The sequence below is a fragment of the Argopecten irradians genome, unplaced genomic scaffold (genome assembly GCF_041381155.1).
Source record: "Argopecten irradians isolate NY unplaced genomic scaffold, Ai_NY scaffold_0018, whole genome shotgun sequence".
NCBI lineage: Eukaryota > Metazoa > Mollusca > Bivalvia > Pectinida > Pectinidae > Argopecten > Argopecten irradians.
In genome coordinates this window covers 169,806-192,587 of record NW_027187485.1, presented here as the reverse complement: position 1 = coordinate 192,587, position 22,782 = coordinate 169,806, and the positions used below count along the sequence as shown (strand labels likewise).

Here is a 22,782-nt window from a genome sequence, read left to right as displayed (position 1 = left end):
GTTTCTTTCCTCGAAAAATGACTCGGGCCTCTTGATGTCATAAACTGTATGTATTAATTTGTTAGTGGGGTTTTGATATGGTTGGTGAGTTCTTTGGAGTTCAAACTTCCAAGATCTATAAAAAAATGAAAAGTTTCTAAAGTTAATACATTTGGCATCATGGCGTTGACGGATAAAACAGTATATACTAGAATATCTCAATCGCAAGGTAAGTGTAAACCGGAGGCTAAGGATTATTTCATGTTAAATTATTAAAAATCTGCTGGGGGGGTGGGGGGGGGGGGGGTGGGTGGGGGGGGGGGGGGGGGAAAATACTTCTTTAGGATATTAATATTTATTCTATAATAATGCAGATATAATATTAAAAATCCATATCTATTCTTTTGAATGGAACAAAGACATCCGCTGATTGGACACACGTACATGTATGTTGTGCACCTACTGTTTCTTAGTCAAGATAGTGTAAGCGACATCGTCAAAAAAACAGAAAAACACAACTATGGCCTAATTAAACCTCCCCAAATAGTTAACTATTATGTTATAGTTTTGATTCTAACAGACTGTATAGCGATGATGAGTAGTTGTGGTAGTAGACGGATCACTATAGCTTGGGTTAATGATGAAAGACTTGCAAAGAATGACAATGCAGAGGATGGATCTAAAAGTTCAAGTGATATACTTTGAAAAATTGTTTGTCACTGATCGTTCATTAGTGTGTACATATGTATGAATGAATAAATGTACAGAAAACATAGTTACAATTACAATGTATAAATCGGCTATTATTATACGTTTTTTTTAGAAAGGCTAAATTATATGAACAAACATGCATTTAATAGATAGAATTACAACAGACACCATGGAAAACAACAATTTTTCACCGCATACACTATCAATCGGGACAATTCTTCTTAGAATAAGTTTTTAATGTTTGAAATATGTTGTGTTGCATGTCAATTCTGTTCTTCATATCAATGACATCACTGACAAGGAAATTATTTAATGAAATAATGTCTATGTCTACCACTTGCAAGAGACAAAATCTGGTTAAAATTGAAGCTATCCGCAAAGTTGCAAATGCGTGTGGGCTCCGTGTTTGTTTTTGATCGTGTTTGTTTTTTTCTGCTTGCTGGCTGGTAGGGTTTTTGGAGAAAAGTCCAAAGAACGCAAAACATAAAAAAAACACAACACTCTGGCCTAAATTTTACATAAAAAGGCAGGCCCGTGCGGGGCAATCATACGGGCTCCGTTTCCAAGAGAATTTTGGTGGGAGAGACGGAGAAGGGGTGGGGGGTGGTGGAGGCGAAGGCCAGTGAATATCGACCAAACATTCACTTTCATTTTTTAAGTGTTCCGTTAACTCTACTATGAGAACAATTTTCTTTAATAGTCATAAAGATATAATTAACCACCATCTAACAGATTTTGAAAATTTTATACGACTCTTGTCTTCTAATGATCTAAAACTTCTACAGGATTTAGGCCTCTTTCTTTCAAAGTCATTTGAACTGAGGAAAGCTGGCTTGATAAGTTGTTGCTTTGATCTACTGTGTGTTATATACATGTATGTTTTGCTATCGATCCATTTTTTGTGGATGTAAGAAGCAATAAAATTGAATTGAATTGAATTGAATTGAAATATATACTGCTAATGGGCCAATTATCATTACCCGAGTATCTTACGGACAACGAAGGATAGTTGTACCAGGCCTGGCCGGATATCGGACGATGCTTAAACGAATATGTGAAGGATATGTGGCCGATTATGAAATTCTACGGGACACCAGAGAGATTTTAACTAACTCTCTTCGGGTACGTCCCGATGTCTCTTCGGGTACGTCTGTGATGCTGAGTGGTCTGTAGATTAGCCCCGACCACCGGCCTGCCCATGTCCTGGTGCCCGGGCCCGAGGCCAAGCAAAAATGGCTAAAATCCAATGCTGGGAGTACATCATAAGTTTTAATCGGAAGGGGTTATGACCACAAGTAATACGTACTGAACTATACGGACGTCCACTTATAAAAACTGTATAGTAACTGTCACAGGAATCGTTACAAGATGTTCACCGGGACCTTTATTATCATCGTCGCAAAGTTCTACAAGAAAAATCGACATCATCTTTCTACACGAATCAAAACTAACTTAAGAATCTCTTCTCTATCTCTCATTCCCCCCCCCCCCCTCTCTCTCTCTCTCTCTCCCTTTCTCTACTTCTCTACTGAGAATTACATATGTAAACATGCAAGGAAAAGAATAATTATAGAGCTAAACACCTGTATTATCGGATGATGTAATCTGCATCCTTGTTCCTCAGAAGGAATATGAATATCTAACACAATTTTCATGCCTTTATTCTGCTTTTAAACAACATCCCGTTGTTTGCATTTTAAGTTTCCGCACGTCGTGAAATTGTGTTGCTACATGTATATCAATGTATTCGGTATAATTTCAGTGACTTTTACGGCTTTTATTTTCGATCTTTTATTTTAAATATATTACGAAATATTGCAAAATATTATTAACTTATGAAAGAGCAAAGCCTGTGAAATTTTCAGAATATCCGTGGAGAAACAATATTGCTAGATACATCTGATCTAAATTTATCAAAAATGTTATGTTTGAACTGTCATAAATTTTTTTATAAAAATTGTGTCTGGATCCCATGCTTTGTTGCATATTACAGTTTCAGTCGAATAACTGCATTATTTTACTACTGATTGAGATAAATCAGGTTTTTTTCTACTTTTATCTTTGTTCTTTATTGTCATCTAAACTAATGAAGAGAAAAACAATTTCAATATTTTTTTTTCTAATGTCTATTAACAGTATTTATATTTGCATTTTATTTATATTTTGCTAGAAAGTACCCTACATGTATTATACTGATCACCTGACACTCACTCTCTCTAAAACTCATATTATTGACTGTATTGATATGGTACAGGTATTGTTAAATTTACACATCAAATGCGGGCTTTAAACCGTTGAATATTGTGACTGAATTTGATATTTATAAAATACAACGTGGTGAGTCAAAAAAATGTTTAACTTTATAACGTCATTTCTAAACGACGTCATAATCGACTAAAATCTGGGCCCATTTTTTCAGTCGCCGTCACTATATGTTGTCTTCAAAATATTTGCATATTATGCTGACTGAATTGTCCTTATTTATCTTAAAAAACGGTTTTTGCTGTTAAGGTAAATCAATCCTTTGCCATATAAGGTCAAAAATGATTTTTTTAACCTTATGGTCAAAAACCTTTTAATTTTATCTAGAGCTCAAAACACTTTGTCAAAAAACATTTTTGGATGATTACTGGTCAAAACATCATTCTGAGGTTCTTTCTGAGCAATAAAAGGCTAAACTGCTGATTTACAACTAAATTTCAATGTAAAGATATATTTTTATCAGGAAATTTCCACTAGCCCACAGGCTAGTAATGATCGTGAAGCCACTAGCCTAGCTACTGTTGTAGCGGAAAAGATATTACCTTCTGACTGCACTTAAAAGTCAGTCAGAAGGTGATATCTTTTCCGCTACAACAGTAGCTACACTAGCCTGACCTGAAATTCACTAGCCCCGGACGTCGGGCTAGTGGAATTGTACACCCCTGCTAGATACGATCAAAAAATGTTGAACTGTCTTAAATTTATTTATAAATATTGTGTCTGGATCCCATAATTTGTTGCATATTACAGTTTCAGTCGAATAACTGCCATTAACTACTGATTGAGATAAATCAGGTTTTTTTCACTCTTATCTTTGTTCTTTGATTGTCATCTCTACTAATGAAGAGAAAAACAATTTCAATATTTTTTTTTTCTAATGTCTATTCACAGCTATATTTATTTATTTTATTTATATTTTGCTAGAAAGTACCTACATGTATATACTGATCACCTGACACTCACCAGTCTACTCTTCATATTATGTATTGATATGGTACAGGTAGTTAAATTTACACATCAAATGCGGGCTTAATGAACCGTCGTTTATTGAGAGTTTCCGCAAATACACGTGGTGACGTCGGTAAAAATGTGCGTAACTTTATAACGTCATTTATTCTGACGTCATAATCGCCGCATCTGGGCCCATTTTGTCAGTCGCCGTCACATATATGTACAAATTTTAATGTTCTCTTAGACTGAATTGTCCCTTTAAGGTAAACAAACGGTTTTTGCTGTTAAGGTAAATCAATCCTTTGCCCTTAAGGTCAAAAAACTTTTTTTAACCTTATGGTCAAAAACCTTTTAACTATAAGGTAAGTAACTCTTTTGACCTTAAGGTCAAAAAATGATTTTGCCGTTAAGGTCAAAAACTTGTTTATCCTTAAGGTAAATAAATCTTTTGCCCTTAAGGTAAATAAATCTTTTTACCTTAAGGTTAAATAACAGTTTGGACTATTTTATACTTTAGACTATGATAAAAAAAAAATCACCATTTCCCTTCAAAATATGAAAAATACTATAAGATTCTTGATTTTTTGAAACATTGAAACCTCATTGTCAATCGCTGCTTTTGTAAATTGAAGAAACACCTGATCTAAAAATGACTCTTCCTTCCCCTTCATGAAATTCATACTAAATCTGACCAACAAACATTTGGATGATTCCATTCCCAGCAAGTGGTATGTCAACCACAGGTGTTATAAGTATCATACTGGGTCAAGTTCTATAACTCGGCCGGTCATATAGGCCTATAACACTACCCAATTTCAGAAAAAAAAAGTATGGTTATTAACCAACCGTATAGAATATTACAATAGGAATACTCTCAATCGACAGTCAGATAATTTATCTTTAATTTGGTATATGATACAATACAAATCATGCGGTATAAATGTCACTAGGTATCCAGAAACATCGGAAAACAGCCAGATTTCAACTGGTCGGACACTGATGTCCTCCGATAAACACGCCCTAATGGGTAGCTCAAAAACCAATGCATGTCAACACTTCAACGTCATACGAATGAAAGTTTGGTAGAAAAAAAACTTACCGGTTAGTAAGTCCATGTCTAAATACCATCCATTTGCATGACGTAGCCCTTTGAAATTTCCGATTGAAAAATTTATGTCTCTAGCCGCCATGTAAGTATGTGAGCAGTAGATTTGTTTTCTCGGCGTTGATTGGCTCTCGAAAATTAATTGACCAATCAACGCCGAGAAAACAAATGTAGGCTACTACACACATATCAACATGGCGGCTAGAGACACACAGTTTTTTCAATCGGAAATTTCAAAAGGCTGTATTGAGCAAATGGATGGTATATAGATAAAAAAAAACTAACATATAGGTTAGTTTTTTTTACCAAACTTTAATTCCTACCGGTATGAAGCTGAAATGTTGACATGCTAAAAAACCAAGTCAAAATCACAAAATCTACGCTTGTGGTGGTAAACAGTACCCATAACTGTGTTCATCCACAATCTCCTTTGGAGGTGTCATGACCCGTACTTTGTAGAAACTCCATTTAAACATCGTGTAGCACACTTACTTTAACCGTCACCACCATGTTCATTTGTTCTTCGGAACGCTTCTCGAGTTTACACATTAGCACAACATTACATAATTTTGCATAATGTAGTCACGATTTCTACAAAGTACGGGTCATGACACCTCCAAAGGAGATTGTGTATGGGTACTGTTTACCACCACAAGCGTAAATTTTGTGATTTTGGCTTGGTTTTTGAGGTGCCCATAGAGCCGAGACGACATTTAGACCGGACAGGGAAATGTCTACCTGGCATATTTTTCATAAATTTCCCGATTCATCAAGCCATAACTTCGTCAATACTTGGCCAATTTTGTTCATCAAGCCCTCAATGGAAAGATAAATTATTTCTCTTTAAGGTAAGATATCAGTCAATGTTGTATATTACCGATTTATTAAAATACAGTTGGTAGTAGACTAAAGGTTACACATTGTGCACACGGTGTGAACTACGAGTGGACACGGAGTGCACGAGGTTTAGACTACAGGTAGACACGGAGTGCACGAGGTTTAGACTACAGGTAGACACGGAGTGCACAAGATTTAGACTACAGGTAGACACGGAGTGCACAAGATTTAGACTACAGGTAGACACGGAGTGCACTACGTGTGAACACGGTGTCCACTACAGGTGGACATCGTGTCCAGGTAAAATGTCCACTACATCCAGACCACAGACAGACTAGATGATGTGCCACAGAAATATGAGAAAATATGTATTGATTCTGCAGTCTATATGGACTTTGACAGATAGAAATAGTTATTGCGATCAGAAACATAATATTCATTGCAACATAAAAATTGCCGTTAATTACTGGAAATCATTTGTACTGCAATGTTTATTTGAATAGATACATATAAAGTAAAATGTATCAATATATATTATCAAACAATTTAATTTATAAATAAGGACGTTAATTATAGAATTTATAAAAGCAAATTAACTGCGTTGCAAATTAACTGCGTACGGTAAACCACATACCGGTTATGTCTCATCAATGGATAGTTCCCAGTAAAAACTGTTTTTCTTAGCTAGTGATAAGTAGTTTAAAGATGAAATTCTTTTTCGTACGCATAAAGTGATGAACCTTGCGTGGAGTAAGATTTTTAGTATAAGCAAATCGTCGCCAAAGAGATATTTTGATCGGCAAATTATTTTGATTAAAAAGAATATATTGATGGGCATAATAAAAGCAAGGACATATAAACATAAACAAATTAAATTCTTCATAAAATGTTTAACTATGTATGTTTGGAATATAGTTTTCTAAACGGCAAGGTGCGCGAAATAGTTTGTATAATACGTATACATTTGCTACATGGAACCTGGCGCGTTGCAAAGCATTGGAAAAATGAGAAATCGTTCATAGACGTTAAAAATCGGCATTAGAAATTACACTTTATTTACACTCAATCGATTGAGAAACCTGTAAGCACTGGCTTAAGAAAGCAAAAATTTATTATCGGGCATGTGGCTGCTCGTTAGCATCAACACTGTTTATGTTCAAAGGACCGATCGCTAAAATGTAGGTCACATGTCTGATAACAAACAGACAGAATCAAAATAAATCCAACTTCTACCCAGTTAAACTGTAGATTCATAGTTGTTGATTAGATTCTGAATTTGTCATAATTATTTTAATTCTAGAAACCTTGATAATTTGACAATATCCTTATTTTGACCTTCTTTTACAAACCGCGTGAGTTATATGATAACAAATATATATATTAATGTATGATCCATACATGTAGTATATTGTTCACTTAAATTTGCCTGCTCGAAAGGTAGACCCCTAGGCTAGGACTGCAGTTGCCATGGTCACTTGGACTTCATACTGTTCCATCAACCACACGGGTATGATAATCTAAATTACCTAACATTGGCCAGAGTGGGACCAGGGGCCTGGGGCCTTCTTTGGGCACCCTTCAATATGTTCAGTCAAGTGTATCACAGACTAACAACACCTGTATACATGTAGTACCTTATCCCAACCCCAGGAGGTCCATTTATAGCATGCATGTACTTAGGTGGCAGCCTCTCTACATACATACATTGTACTCATCACACAAATACGTACAGTTATACAACAATGCTAGTCAATAGGGATATGTGTTTTAACTAGTAGTGCATTTTAATTTATTTGCTAATGAAGCTTTATATATTAAAATTAAAAATAATCTAAATACCAAGTGTATAGTTAACTAAAACATTTATTTCAAGATTATTGGAATACCATATTTCATCCAATATCTTTTCATTAATTTAATTTTTTTTTACACTGGTTTTTTACATATATCAGAAACCTGATTATCATGACTATGTATATAAAATACCATGTTACAATGTTGAATAAGTTCCTAATCTACATTAATTTTGATTATAATATATATATGTATTATTGGTTAATTCAAGGTTGTGACAGACATGCATTATTTACGCATTGTACAGCTACCGTCAGCTCCACACTTCAACGCCTGCCCCCCCCCCCCCCCCCCCAGGAAAACCGGGTGTACATGTTACCCAGGCTCTACAACAAGCATGTACATGTATCTAAGAAGAATGGTACTTATGTGTTTCAAACTCATGAAACATATGTGATTTTTAAACGGTAAAGTATATTTGTTTGTCTTAACAAACTTCCATAGAAACAATTCTAAAATCACATATTATATAAGGATACTGCCCCCATTCTCATAAAGCCGTGCAAACACAGAAGGTAACGATTCTGCCCTCTGGCCATCTATCGATGGTCCACCTTGAGGCAACCTGTATAGCTGGATACTGTGGCTTACCTGTATGTTTGACAAGTTATAATTATTGGACCATGACGCAATATTACGGTCAAGATAACTTGCGGGGTTGGGATCATAAACTTATTGGTGTGTACCGGTAATTAAGAATCAAAACAAGCTGTATTTGGGTACATTGTAGTAGCACACTAACAGCCACCAATTTAGTGGAGCCTGACGTCATATAGTTTGAAAGTGGATTTCACTTCTGCATGATTTTTGCCCATAAATGTTCAATATTGACGTTCACTTTTTTTATAGCCCACTGCAATCATCAATTTTTCATCAAGTTTCATGGGCTATTCAAGACTTCCTAGCGCTACAATTTTCTTGAAAAATCCGTGAAGTCCGTCCTCGACCTTATACCGTCCATAGTGCCCTTCCGTTCCGATCCGTCCGTTCAATCAATTTCTTTGTTAATCGCTATTTCTCAGAAAGCACTGAAGGGAAATCTTTCTCAAATTTTTCCATATGTAAGGATCCCCTAGGGCAAACTAGTTGTATGCATATTGCATTTTGGGAACCAATCGGTTTAACAAGAATGGCCGCATAGGCAGCCATCTTGGAATTTTTGATACTTAAAGTTTGTTATCGCTATTTTCTCATAAAGTACTGAAGGGAATCTTTCTCAAATTTTTCATATGTAGGTTCCCCTAGGGCCCCTAGTTTTTGTGCATATTGCATTTTGGGACCAATCCGGTAACAAGATTGGCCGTCCAAGGCAGCCATCTTGGATTTTAAATACTTAAAGTGAAATTGTTAAATCCCGCTATTTCTCAGAAATGTACCTAAAGGGATCGTTCTCAAATTTCATATGTAGTTTCCCCCTAGGCCCTAGTTGTGCATATTGCATTTTGGGACCAATAATCGGTTAAACAAGATAGGCCGCCAGGCAGCCATCTGGATTTTAAACATAAAGTTTGTTACCATCGCTATTATTTCTCAGAAAGTACTGAATGGGATCTTTTCTCAAATTTCATATTAGGTTTACCATGGATGCTAGTTTTGTGCATAACACACGATGAAGGTAACAAAAAATTTGCCAGTTAAATATCTTTTCAACTAATAATGAGGATTTTTTGTATTTAAAATTAATTGTTATTCAATAGAAATTTTCAACAAAGTTTATTGAAGGGAATTTCAATATACATATTTTAATTTCCCTTACAGTTTAATGATATTAAAATTTGGAATGATCCTTTGGTTATAACTGTTTCGTATATGTTAATTTTTTGAAAAATCCATGCCTTTTTTGAATGTATTTTTAGTTTAAAGATTATTGTTAAATTTGCATTTTTCCAAAAGAATGAAGGTGAAAATTTCAAACAAATTTCACATATGTTACCCCCATTAGGTTTCATGTTGTGCATAATCACGTTTTTGGATATCAGTTCAAAATGGCCGTTTGCTAAAGCCATCGTATGTAATTAAGTTTTTTTTTTACGTACAATACTTTTAGAACTTAAAATAGCAAGAAAAATATTTATAAAAGTGTATATATTTTAATGAAAGACGATCTACAAGGGTATCGCTAGACAACTGATTGATAGGCACCAAATCTTTTTGTTTAAAAGCTATGTATTACCCGGTATATGATTGTATTACTGATTAGCTTATTATAAAAGAAAAAGTGTTTCAAAAGCACATTAGGACTGGTTTTTGCTGCAATTCAAAGTTGTTTTTGACTTGTGAAAAATGCTTGATGTAAATGATATATATATTTACCCATAAAACATTTACTTTTGAAAACGTAATATAGACAATTTAAGATAAGAAATGGAAACTACTGATATAATATTAAATAGACATATACTTAATGAATATAAATCAATCTTTATTACTTTTGCAGTGAAAAGGTTTTATTCATGTATACTAAAACATATTGTATTATATAGTTATATATACTGTACATTAAATTGTAGATGTTGTAATTAAAAAAAAAATAAACACTTAAAAATTATAATTATGTATTATTTCAAATTGAAGAACTTATTCTTCCCCGATCCCTAACTGTAACACATCACCTTGTCTGTCTAGGTCTCAATGTACCTGGACACGATGTCCACCTGTAGTGGACACCGTGTTCACACGTAGTGCACTCCGTGTCTACCTGTAGTCTAAATCTTGTGCACTCCGTGTCTACCTGTAGTCTAAATCTTGTGCACTCCGTGTCTACCTGTAGTCTAAACCTCGTGCACTCCGTGTCTACCTGTAGTCTAAACCTCGTGCACTCCGTGTCTACCTGTAGTCTAAACGTAGTGCACTCCGTGTGCACAAGGGTGTAACCTTTAGTCTACTACCAACTGTAATCACGGTTTTAAAAAAATAGGTCCGTTTTTCTCTACTGCGGATTTCATACCCTTGATACTATAATATATATATATATGTATACTGTTAGTTTAAAAAAATCGTGCCAGGTCCCTGTGAATCGGTCAACAAGATGGCCGCCAGGCAGCCATCTTGGATTTTGATAGTCAAAGATTGTTACCACTATTCTGCGGAAAGTACTGAAGGAATCTTTCTCAAATTTCATTTGTAGATTCCCCTAGAACCCTAGTTGTGCATATTGCATTTTGGGACCGATCAGTCAACAAGATGGCCGACAGGCGGCCATCTTGGATTTTGATAGTTAAAGTTTGTTACCGCTATTTCTCGGAAAGCACTGAAGAAATCTTTCTCAAATTCCATATGTAGGTTCCCCTAGAGGTCTAGTTATGCATATTGCATTTTGGGACCAATCGGTCAACAAGATGGCCGCTAGGCAGCCATCTTGGATTTTGATAGTTAAAGATTGTTACTGCTTTTCCGCGGAAAGTACTGAAGAAATCTTTCTCAAATTCCATATGTAGGTTCCCCTAGAGGTCTAGTTATGCATATTGCATATTGGGACCAATCACTTAACAAGATGGCCGCTAGGCAGCCATCTTGGATTTTGATAGTTAAAGATTGTTACCGCTTTTCCGCGGAAAGTACTGAAGAAATCTTTCTCAAATTTCATATGTAGGTTCCCCTAGGACCCTAGTTGTGCATATTGCATTTTGGGACCGATCGGTCAACAAGATGGCCGACCGTCGGCCATCTTGGATTTTGATAGTCAAGGTTTGTTACCGTTATTTCTCAGGAAGTACTGAAGGAATCTTTCTCAAATTTCATATGTAAGTTCCCCTAGGACTATAGTTGTGCATATTGCATTTTGCGACTGATCGGTCAACAAGATTGCCGACCGGCGGCCATCTTGGATTTTGATAGTTAAAAATGTACTCCTCTAAGATGTCGAAATTTTCTTGTATTAAACTTTTTTTTCTCATATAGATTTTTGGAAAGAGGAGATTAAAACCATAATTTCCTAATGAGGTGTTTCATATGTATTAATGTTTGTAGAATTTATTTTCCAGTAGTCTTCTTTTAAAATATACCAGTTTTGATTAATAAGACTAATATTTTTTCTCAGAATAACAACATATGCTACCCCTACCCCTTAATTTTGAGCTACAAAATGCACCATTTTCAGCCATTTTTGCAAAATCTAACCCTTAATAGAAAAAGTTCTGGTATTAAACTTTTGTTTATATTTTGCATATCAATAGGGAAAGGGTTGTTCTTTCAAAATCAGGCAGAAAAATGGGGGGTCCATGTGCTGACTTTTTTGCCCCACTTAAATATTTGTTATTTTTCAGTATTTTAGAGTAAAAAATAAAGGTGTTCAAATTACCATTAAATGTAAAAATAAAGTGAAAAAAGTGAATCATTTCACACATTAATGCTCAATATTTTAATTATCACGAGCCAAGTAAAGATTTACAGCAAAAATTAGCTCGATACAGCTAAAAATGCTGGTGCAGTGATGATTTAAGTAAAAACAATTTCAGTAAAAAATGGTAAAACTTTGGCTTTACTCAAAGCGAAAAAAAGACACAATTTCAAAATGGCCGCCAAATGGGCCATTTCTTAAAATCCCCGAATAAAAAAATCTGCTAAAGTTAGAACTGTAATTTTTTTTACAAAATTTGCACCTGGCAACTTGCTACAGATATTGATTAATTGTATTTGAAAATCTCATAACTTCTTTGATCTTTGTTGAAACGAGACTTCAACAGGACTGAAACCTCAGAAGAATACATCCTTAAAGTTTGTTACCGCTATATCTCAGGAGAGTACCTTGCCCGATACCAAACAGAGTCGGCTTATTCCAGGTTTTCGAGTACTACTGCGCTCTGGCCCTAAACCAGACGTCTATCTGTCATAATGTCTAAGTCTGGTGTCAGGGCCAGAGTATCTCGGGCTAATATCGCCCATACAATATAGTCTCTAACACTCAATCCACAGTTAACGAGAAAACAGATTCTATAAAACATACCGAAAAATGACATGAGATATTGCAACAGAGTAAAAATATCAAAATTTAGGAAAAGAAAAATCGGATGGAAATTCAGTAATGATTCTTACATGTAATATATTTCATGTGATATTCATATGTATCATACGCATGTTTTTCACATGTAAATATAAATCATGCGATTCTCACGTGTGAAATAAATGACATGTAAATCGCATGATAATCATATGAGAATGACATGAAATTTTCATGCGAAAATCATGCGTGTCAAAAAGTCATATGATTTACGCATGAGATTCATGTGAAAATCACATGAAAATTGCCACGCATGATTTACATGCGTGGCACTTTTGCCTGTGTATAATGACTATAAATTAACCACCATATTTGATCATTTTCTTTCACTTTGATATGTTTATACAGGTGTATTGCATACTCCCAGCCAAGTGTAAATAATTAGACAGTGTTTTGGTGTATCCTCTGTCTCATGTGTATCCTACTGTTGGGCCTTGACAACCAGTTCATTTCCCCAGAACTCTACCCCCTCATCTGTCAGGTCAGAGATATTCAGCACTAACTTACTAAAACTACCCATTAGTAGACTTGTACATCTTATGATTGTGAGAGTCAAGTGCTGTTGAGAAAAGTACTAACCTTTTTTTCCAACAGCAGAGGGTCATAGAAGTTCATAGGTTGTAAACACTAGCATACAGAATAATTAGATCAAGGATATGCATCGGTAGGGTTCTTTAAAATTTGATAAGCAAAGAGATCATTTTCCATTATTTTGGTTGACATCTATTGAAGATTGTATTCTTTAGATTACAGAAGAGCAGGCAAACGCAACAAGTTAATGAAATTGCATTTAATTAAATGCAAGAAAATGTAAAATGCATGAATATCATAAGCAACAATTTATTGTAACCTTACCATATATTTAGAACTTTACACTAACGTTTGATTTCTTTTGACAGTTGAGAGCATGGATGCTGTCTTTTGGATTTACATTTGCATACGGAGGCATGTTTTCCAAGATTTGGACGATTCACAGACTCCCACAGCCAACAAAAAAGACAGAAAGGTAACTAAGGGGTAACCATGGAGTTAAAGCAAGAGATGGGCTAATTAAAATGTGTGTTATCTTACGTAATCACTTAAAATAATGACCATTTATTACAAGGGGAAAGAACTGATGAAAATTCAATCTGAGAAGTGCTCATTGTGTATCCATACACTTTTCCTTAAAATCAAAATCATAAACTGTCCACGTTAATGAGGGATATGAGCAATTGGAATGTTTGGATTGATGCATAAAATCTAGTTTCAAAGTCACAGGCCCTTTATGCCTCTTGTCTCTGTTAACAGGTGGTGAGGCGGTGTGAACTGTTTACTGTCCTCAGTGTTATACTGACCATAGATGTAGCTGTATTACAGGCCCTTTATGCCTCTTGTCTCTGTTAACAGGTGGTGAGGCGGTGTGAACTGTTTACTGTCCTCAGTGTTATACTGACCATAGATATAGCTGTATTACAGGCCCTTTGTGCCTCTTGTCTCTGTTAACAGGTGGTGAGGTGGTGTGAACTGTTTACTGTCCTCAGTGTTATACTGACCATAGATGTAGCTGTATTACAGGCCCTTTGTGCCTCTTGTCTCTGTTAACAGGTGGTGAGGCGATGTGAACTGTTTACTGTCCTCAGTGTTATACTGACCATAGATATAGCTGTATTACAGGCCCTTTGTGCCTCTTGTCTCTGTTAACAGGTGGTGAGGCGGTGTGAACTGTTTACTGTCCTCAGTGTTATACTGACCATAGATATAGCTGTATTACAGGCCCTTTGTGCCTCTTGTCTCTGTTAACAGGTGGTGAGGCGGTGTGAACTGTTTACTGTCCTCAGTGTTATACTGACCATAGATATAGCTGTATTACAGGCCCTTTGTGCCTCTTGTCTCTGTTAACAGGTGGTGAGGTGGTGTGAACTGTTTACTGTCCTCAGTGTTATACTGACCATAGATGTAGCTGTATTACAGGCCCTTTGTGCCTCTTGTCTCTGTTAACAGGTGGTGAGGTGGTGTGAACTGTTTACTGTCCTCAGTGTTATACTGACCATAGATGTAGCTGTATTACTGGCCCTTTGTGCCTCTTGTCTCTGTTAACAGGTGGTGAGGCGGTGTGAACTGTTTACTGTCCTCAGTGTTATACTGACCATAGATGTAGCTGTATTACAGCCCCTTTGTGCCTCTTGTCTCTGTTAACAGGTGGTGAGGTGGTGTGAACTGTTTACTGTCCTCAGTGTTATACTGACCATAGATATAGCTGTATTACAGGCCCTTTGTGCCTCTTGTCTCTGTTAACAGGTGGTGAGGTGGTGTGAACTGTTTACTGTCCTCAGTGTTATACTGACCATAGATGTAGCTGTATTACAGGCCCTTTGTGCCTCTTGTCTCTGTTAACAGGTGGTGAGGTGGTGTGAACTGTTTACTGTCCTCAGTGTTATACTGACCATAGATGTAGCTGTATTACAGGCCCTTTGTGCCTCTTGTCTCTGTTTATAGGTGGTGAGGCGGTGTGAACTGTTTACTGTCCTCAGTTTTATACTGACCAAAGATATAGCTGTATTACAGCCCCTTTGTGCCTCTTGTCTCTGTTAACAGGTGGTGAGGAGGCGATGTGAACTGTTTACTGTCCTCAGTGTTATACTGACCATAGATATAGCTGTATTACAGCCCCTTTGTGCCTCTTGTCTCTGTTAACAGGTGGTGAGGTGGTGTGAACTGTTTACTGTCCTCAGTGTTATACTGACCATAGATGTAGCTGTATTACAGGCCCTTTGTGCCTCTCTGTTAACAGGTGGTGAGGTGGTGTGAACTGTTTACTGTCCTCAGTGTTATACTGACCATAGATGTAGCTGTATTACAGGCCCTTTGTGCCTCTTGTCTCTGTTAACAGGTGGTGAGGCGGTGTGAACTGTTTACTGTCCTCAGTGTTATACTGACCATAGATGTAGCTGTATTACACAGGCCCTTTGTGCCTCTTGTCTCTGTTAACAGGTGGTGAGGTGGTGTGAACTGTTTACTGTCCTCAGTGTTATACTGACCATAGATGTAGCTGTATTACAGGCCCTTTGTGCCTCTTGTCTCTGTTAACAGGTGGTGAGGCGAGGTTGTGAGGCGATGTGAACTGTTTACTGTCCTCAGTGTTATACTGACCATAGATGTAGCTGTATTACAGGCCCTTTATGCCTCTTGTCTCTGTTAACAGGTGGTGAGGTGGTGTGAACTGTTTACTGTCCTCAGTGTTATACTGACCATAGATGTAGCTGTATTACAGGCCCTTTGTGCCTCTTGTCTCTGTTAACAGGTGGTGAGGCGGTGTGAACTGTTTACTGTCCTCAGTGTTATACTGACCATAGATGTAGCTGTATTACAGGCCCTTTGTACCTCTTGTCTCTGTTAACAGGTGGTGAGGTGGTGTGAACTGTTTACTGTCCTCAGTGTTATACTGACCATAGATATAGCTGTATTACAGGCCCTTTGTGCCTCTTGTCTCTGTTAACAGGTGGTGAGGTGGTGTGAACTGTTTACTGTCCTCAGTGTTATACTGACCATAGATGTAGCTGTATTACAGGCCCTTTATGCCTCTTGTCTCTGTTAACAGGTGGTGAGGTGGTGTGAACTGTTTACTGTCCTCAGTGTTATACTGACCATAGATGTAGCTGTATTACAGGCCCTTTATGCCTCTTGTCTCTGTTAACAGGTGGTGAGGCGGTGTGAACTGTTTACTGTCCTCAGTGTTATACTTACCATAGATGTAGCTGTATTACAGGCCCTTTATGCCTCTTGTCTCTGTTAACAGGTGGTGAGGCGATGTGAACTGTTTATTGTCCTCAGTGTTATACTGACCGTAGATATAGCGGTATTGACCACATGGCAGGTGCTGGACCCACTGTACAGAGAAGTTGAAATATTTGAAGAAAGAAGATCCTGTTGATACAGATGAAGACATCAAACTACAACCAGAGTTAGAACACTGTACCTCAAAAAATATCTCAATCTGGCTAGGTAGGTACGACATTCCACTCTACTTTAGGTCCTGTTCAATTTCTTGAACTTTCAATACTGTGTACAAAAAAAATCTCATTGGGCTAAGGGGAGACAATATCCCATTGGGCTAAGGGGAGACAATATCCCATTGGGCTAAGGGGAGACAATATCCCATTGGGCTAAGGGGAGACAATATCTCATTGGGCTAAGGGGAGACAATATCCCATTGGGCTAAGGGGAGACAATATCCCATTGGGCTAAGGGGAGACAATATCCCATTGGGCTAAGGGGAGACAATATCTCATTGGGCTAAGGGGAGACAATATCCCATTGGGCTTAGAGGAGACAATATCTCATTGGGCTAAGGGGAGACAATATCTCATTGGGCTAAGATATTTATATCCTTATAGAGTGGGGATTCAAAATTGTAAAAATGATGTGGCTGACTCTCCGGACTCTAAGGGGTGGGGTCAAAAGGGATTAATTTGGCTATTTCCATATAAACAACTTCTTCTCTGAAACTAAGCATGGGATAGCACTCATAATGCAATAGTAGCTAGCACTCATGATGCATTGGTAGCTTCCTTATAGAGTGGGGATTCAAAATTGTACAAATGATGGGGCTGACCCTCCGGGGGCCTGAGGGGTGGGGTGAAAAGGGGTCAATTTTGCTATTTCAATATAAACGACTTCTTGTTTGCAACTAAACATGGGATTACGCTCATATTGCAATGGTAGCATCCTTATAGGGTGGGGATTCAAAATTGTGCAAATGATGGGACAGACCCATCAGGGGCTGTGGGGGCGGGGTCAAAGGGGTAAATTTATTTCCCTTTTTCCATAGAAACGACTTATCTAAGCATGGGAGAGCACTCATAATGCAATGGTAGCATCCTTATGTACAAATTATGGAACTAACCCCCCCCCCCCCCCCCCCCCCACAAGTCCAAGCCCTTCTTCAATTAATGTTCTAATATCAACAAAAGTCAACTAGGCTGTTCCCCGATAGCTGTGGTGTTCCAGCAGAGTTAATGCAAATGTTCCATTAATACACTGGACATCATTGTAGATATTGTATAATGTTGTGACATGAGAATTGATACCTGTACATGTGTTTTTTAACAGGTGTGATATATGGCTACAAAGGAATTCTGCTACTGTTTGGTATATTCCTGGCCAATGAGACGAGGAGCGTCAAGCTGAAACAAGTGAATGACTCTAGATTTGTAGGAATGAGTATTTATAATGTGGTGGTAAGTTCTTCTATCATATGTAATTACATTGTGGTTGATCTTTTCTGACTAAATACATTGATTGTAATGAGGTGGTAAGTTCTCCTATCATATGTAATTACATTGTGGTTGATCTTTTCTGACTAAATACATTGATTATAATGTGGTGGTAAGTTCTATCATATGTAATTACATTGTGGTTGAAAGATCTTCTCTGACTAAATACATTGATTATAATGTGGTGGTAAGTTCTATCATATGTAATTACATTGTGGTTGATCTTCTCTGACTAAATACATTGATTATAATGTGGTGGTAAGTTCTATCATATGTAATTACATTGTGGTTGAAAGATCTTCTCTGACTAAATACATTGATTATAATGTGGTGGTAAGTTCTATCATATGTAATTACATTGTGGTTGATCTTCTCTGACTAAATACATTGATTATAATGTGGTGGTAAGTTCTATCATATGTAATTACATTGTGGTTGATCTTTTCTGACTGAATACATTGATTATAATGTGGTGGTAAGTTCTATCATATGTAATTACATTGTGGTTGATCTTTTCTGACTGAATACATTGATTATAATGTGGTGGTAAGTTCTATCATATGTAATGACATTGTGGTTAAAAGATCTTCTCTGACTATATACATTGATTATAATGTGGTGGTAAGTTCTATCATATGTAGTTACATTGTGGTTGATCTTTTCTGACTGAATACATTGATTATAATGTGGTGGTAAGTTCTATCATATGTAGTTACATTGTGGTTGATCTTTTCTGACTGAATACATTGATTATAATGTGGTAGTAAGTTCTATCATATGTATTTACATTGTGGTTGATCATCTCTAACTAAATACATTGATTATAATGTGGTGGTAAGTTCTATCATATGTAATTACATTGTTGTTGAAAGATCTTCTCTAACTAAATACATTGATTATAATGTGGTAGTAAGTTCTCCTATCATATGTAATTACATTGTTGTTGAAAGATCTTCTCTAACTAAATACATTGATTATAATGTGGTGGTAAGTTCTAACATATGTTATTATCCCCCGCCCAACGAAGTTGGCGGGTTCGAAGTTGGCGGGGGATATACAAATGGGTTCCGTCCGTCCAGCCGTCCGTCCGTCTGTCCGTCTGTACAAATGGTTTCCGGAGCACAACTCTAAAACCAGTAGAGAAATTTCCACGAAACTTCATACACACATTGGTCTTATGGTCTAGTAGTGCCTTTTGCTATTTTAAGGTTTTCACTTTTTGTACTTTTTTCTGTAACCATGGAAAAACATTGCTGAAAATGGCAGATTTTTGTGTAAGAATCGTTTCCGGAGCACAACTCTAAAACCAGCAGAGATATTTCCATGAAACTTTATAGACACATTGTTCTTATGGTCTAGTAGTGCCTTTTGCTATTTTCAGGTTTTCATTTTTTGCACTTTTTCCATAACCATGGAAACATTGCTGAAAATATCATATTTTTGTACCAGGTTCGTTTCCGCAGCATAACTGGAAAACCAGCAGAGATATTTCCACGAAATTTCATAGACACATTCTTTTTATGGTCTAGTAGTTCCTTTTGCTATTTTTAGGTTTTCATTTTTTGCATTTTTTCCGTTACCATGGAAACATTGCTGAAAATATCATGGTAAATGGTAAATGTTACTTTGCAAAACTCCACCCATCTTTGTGTATATAGTCGAATATAAATGTCAAGGCTGTATACCTGATTCAACAATTGCAGCCCCGCTCTACTTGAATTATACTCCATATTTCTTTAGCTCAACTTCCTTTTTCCTGTTTTTTTTCATACACATAAGTCTCCACAATCAAACTTACTTCAGCTTTGATATCTCCATTGGCGGGGGATCTGAATGACTATGTCCTTGTTACATTGTGGTTGATCTTCTCTAACTAAATACATTGATTATGATGCCATTTGTGTTTTTGAGGAGTTGAAAAATTTTAAAATGACAATTTTACTGTTCAAGGGCAGATAACTCTGTTATATGCAAAGTTGACAAAAAGACTGAATTGAAGATCAACTTCACTTATATATATGGATTATTATTAAAGCTTTGGGCAATATAATTGATTTTGTAGTGCTTCAAAAATCATAGTACTAACTCACCTGATTTGTACATGTAATCATTATATAGATCTGACTATTAACTATTACAGGTGTTGTGTGTGATAACAGCTCCCATCACTCTTATCATCAGTAACCAACAAGATGCCAGCTTTGCCTTCGTAGCCCTCGCCATTCTTTTATGCAGTTTTCTGTCTAGGGGCCTCATATTTGTACCTAAGGTATATTCATCTATTTATGTTAGCTCTTCTTATTCATATTATTTGACAAGAAAATAACCAGTTATAGGGTTCTGTTTATGTCAGATAAAGCTATTTCTACATACATGTCCTGTCTGAATATCGTATCTTTTCCTTCATTCTCGTATATCTTTTAATCCATTTTTGTTTGGGCCTTTTTTAAATTGACTAATCTTCCATTGAATTCTGTGATAGATTGTTGAAATAAGTCGCAATCCAAAGAAAAATCATCTGGAAGTGCGGGCCATGTCTGAATCTGTGGCCAGTAAGGAGGAAGATGAAAGACATCAGAGGCTGCTTATAGAAAATGATTAAGGCCTCAAAAAACAGATTTCAGAGGTAATTAACTTACCGGTACAGTCTTGAAAAGGAAGTCTTGCTATTAAAAAATATTTGTTCTTATCGTATGATAAAAAGTTTCATCATCTCAAACTAAAAGAAAGAAAAATAAAACAAAACTAAAGAAAGAAAGATAAAACAAAAATTATGTGGACGTGTTGAGTTCCAATACAATAGAGGCTTAGAAAATATTCTGGTGACGGAGAAGGAATTGATTAAGCCTACAAAGATATTAGATCAGTACAATTTAAAACTACTTTGCAGGAAAAACACAATTTATATCTTATGCCAAAACCTGAAAATTTGAAGTGTTATAAGACTTTTGCTGACCAAAACCAAAAAAGGACAGTATTGTTTACATAACCTGTTTTCCTGTTACAGATGGAAGATAGAGTAAAGGAACTAAAGGAGAAATTAGAACGTAAAACACAACAAAGACTTTTAATTAATGGAGACGGTCCAGAGAGGAACAAAGTTACACCAACAAATAAAACTGACCAATCGCAGCTGGACAGTGACGTAGACAAGTCACCTGACTTACACGATACCATGGACCATAAAAACATCTTCAGTGATATTAATACGTCTGTACCATTTCAACCTAATTCGGACTCAAACTCGAGCATGCAGAAAAATTTACATCACTCAATATCAGATCAAGACATTGAATTTTTGTGAAACCTTCCGAAATTATTTCAAATGTATCTTATTTATGGAGCAATACTAAAACTAAACTTTCATATATTTCAAAAGTTTAATACAATTTGTATTATAGATGTCCTGATTTCGTGTGTTTAAGTTAAAAATAATATATAGTGATAATTTCACATGCTAAATGCAATGGTAACACCTTTGAAAATATTGGTTGCCAGGGTAGCAAAGAAGTGCTCTGATAATTTGAAATTTAATTTGTCAGAATTAAGAGAAATTGGTATAATAAAGTGATTATGAGATATGCTAAATAGCATGATATTACTTTCAAAAAGATCGGTTACCATGGAAACAAAATGGAGGCCCCATTTTGGTTGCAATTTAGATGTTATCAGATTTACAATTGCAAGTGAAATTTGGTATATGGGATTTTGAAGTACCATATTCAACCCAGTAAGCATCCATGTCCCTATAAGCGCCTCTCCCCCTTTTTGAGGCCTCCATTTCATTATTGCCCAGGCATAAATAAAGACCAAAATACACAAAACTGTATAGATTTGCAATAATTTCGTCTTATACGCTTTTTCATTTTTTTTTTTTATTTTTTAAGCGCCCTAGGCACTTATGGGGTCAAATACGGTATGCTAAATAAGATACTTAGCAGTTATAAAATGCCATGCTAAAGAAATCTATGTCCCCAATTGGTTAAAATTCATATTGTAACACATTTCATTTAAAAATCTTTTTTCTTTTCCGCTCTTTAATCGATATATTTTTAATGCAAATTGAAAATGTTTTATCGACAGAAGAAAACATCTTTTAAGTTTAAATAGCAGATGACAAAATGCATGTTTTCTTAATTACTATTTGATTTCTGACATTAAAAAAGAGCATATCTAGTTCAGCTTTTTATTATGTTAGGGAAAATACAATAATAAAAATGCACTAATTTCAGTGTATAAATATGTTAGTTTACATAATTCTATCACTAATTGTTGTTTTATTAGGGTACCTATGGTCAAGTTTGAATTTAATGTCGCCTAGGGCAAATGTGAACTTTTTAAAAAAAAAAAATCATTGCATTACATTCTAGCATTTGAAAAGCTATTTTCCCGGATTTAATTTAATTTTTTTTTTTTTGAAAAGGTATCTGCTTAAAGATCAGTCTCATGGCCATTTTTTTTTTCTATAATTTAAAAGTGTGGACAAAAATAGATAACATGTCAAATATGTTAAGCAAACCTAAAAACCTTAACATTTATCCCTTGTCAAAATGGATATAAGATAAAGAATAAAACCATTTGCATTAGCAGAAATATTTTTTTAAAAAAATCAAAAATATGTTCGATAGGTGGATACAAGGGGACCCCTTGACAGATACCCACAATAATGTGAGAAGTTATCTTGTAGGCTCTTAATCCTTTTTAAATAGGCAAAACCGATAAAATATCTCGCATAAAGATGAAATATACCTAGACCTTTAACACTGCAATATTTGAATGAACCCCACCTTTAAAGTGAATAGTCAGGCACATATTTTTCATTTCAAAAT

General features: G+C 35.9%; 2 long non-coding RNA genes and 1 pseudogene across 6 annotated transcripts in view; 2 read left to right on the top strand and 1 right to left on the bottom strand.

The window, feature by feature from the left end:
* Positions 1–5,197, bottom strand: part of LOC138311355 (uncharacterized) — a 35,101-nt gene extending 29,904 nt beyond the window's left edge. Inside the window, exon 1 of the long non-coding RNA XR_011206612.1 lies at positions 5,003–5,197. This is a non-coding gene — a long non-coding RNA (uncharacterized lncRNA). The remainder of the gene's footprint in view (positions 1–5,002) is intronic.
* The window catches only part of LOC138311352 (uncharacterized), a 172,612-nt gene that overhangs the window by 78,900 nt on the left and 70,930 nt on the right, over positions 1–22,782 (top strand). The window lies entirely within an intron of this gene.
* LOC138311357 (gamma-aminobutyric acid type B receptor subunit 1-like) lies at positions 12,709–21,541 on the top strand (annotated as a pseudogene).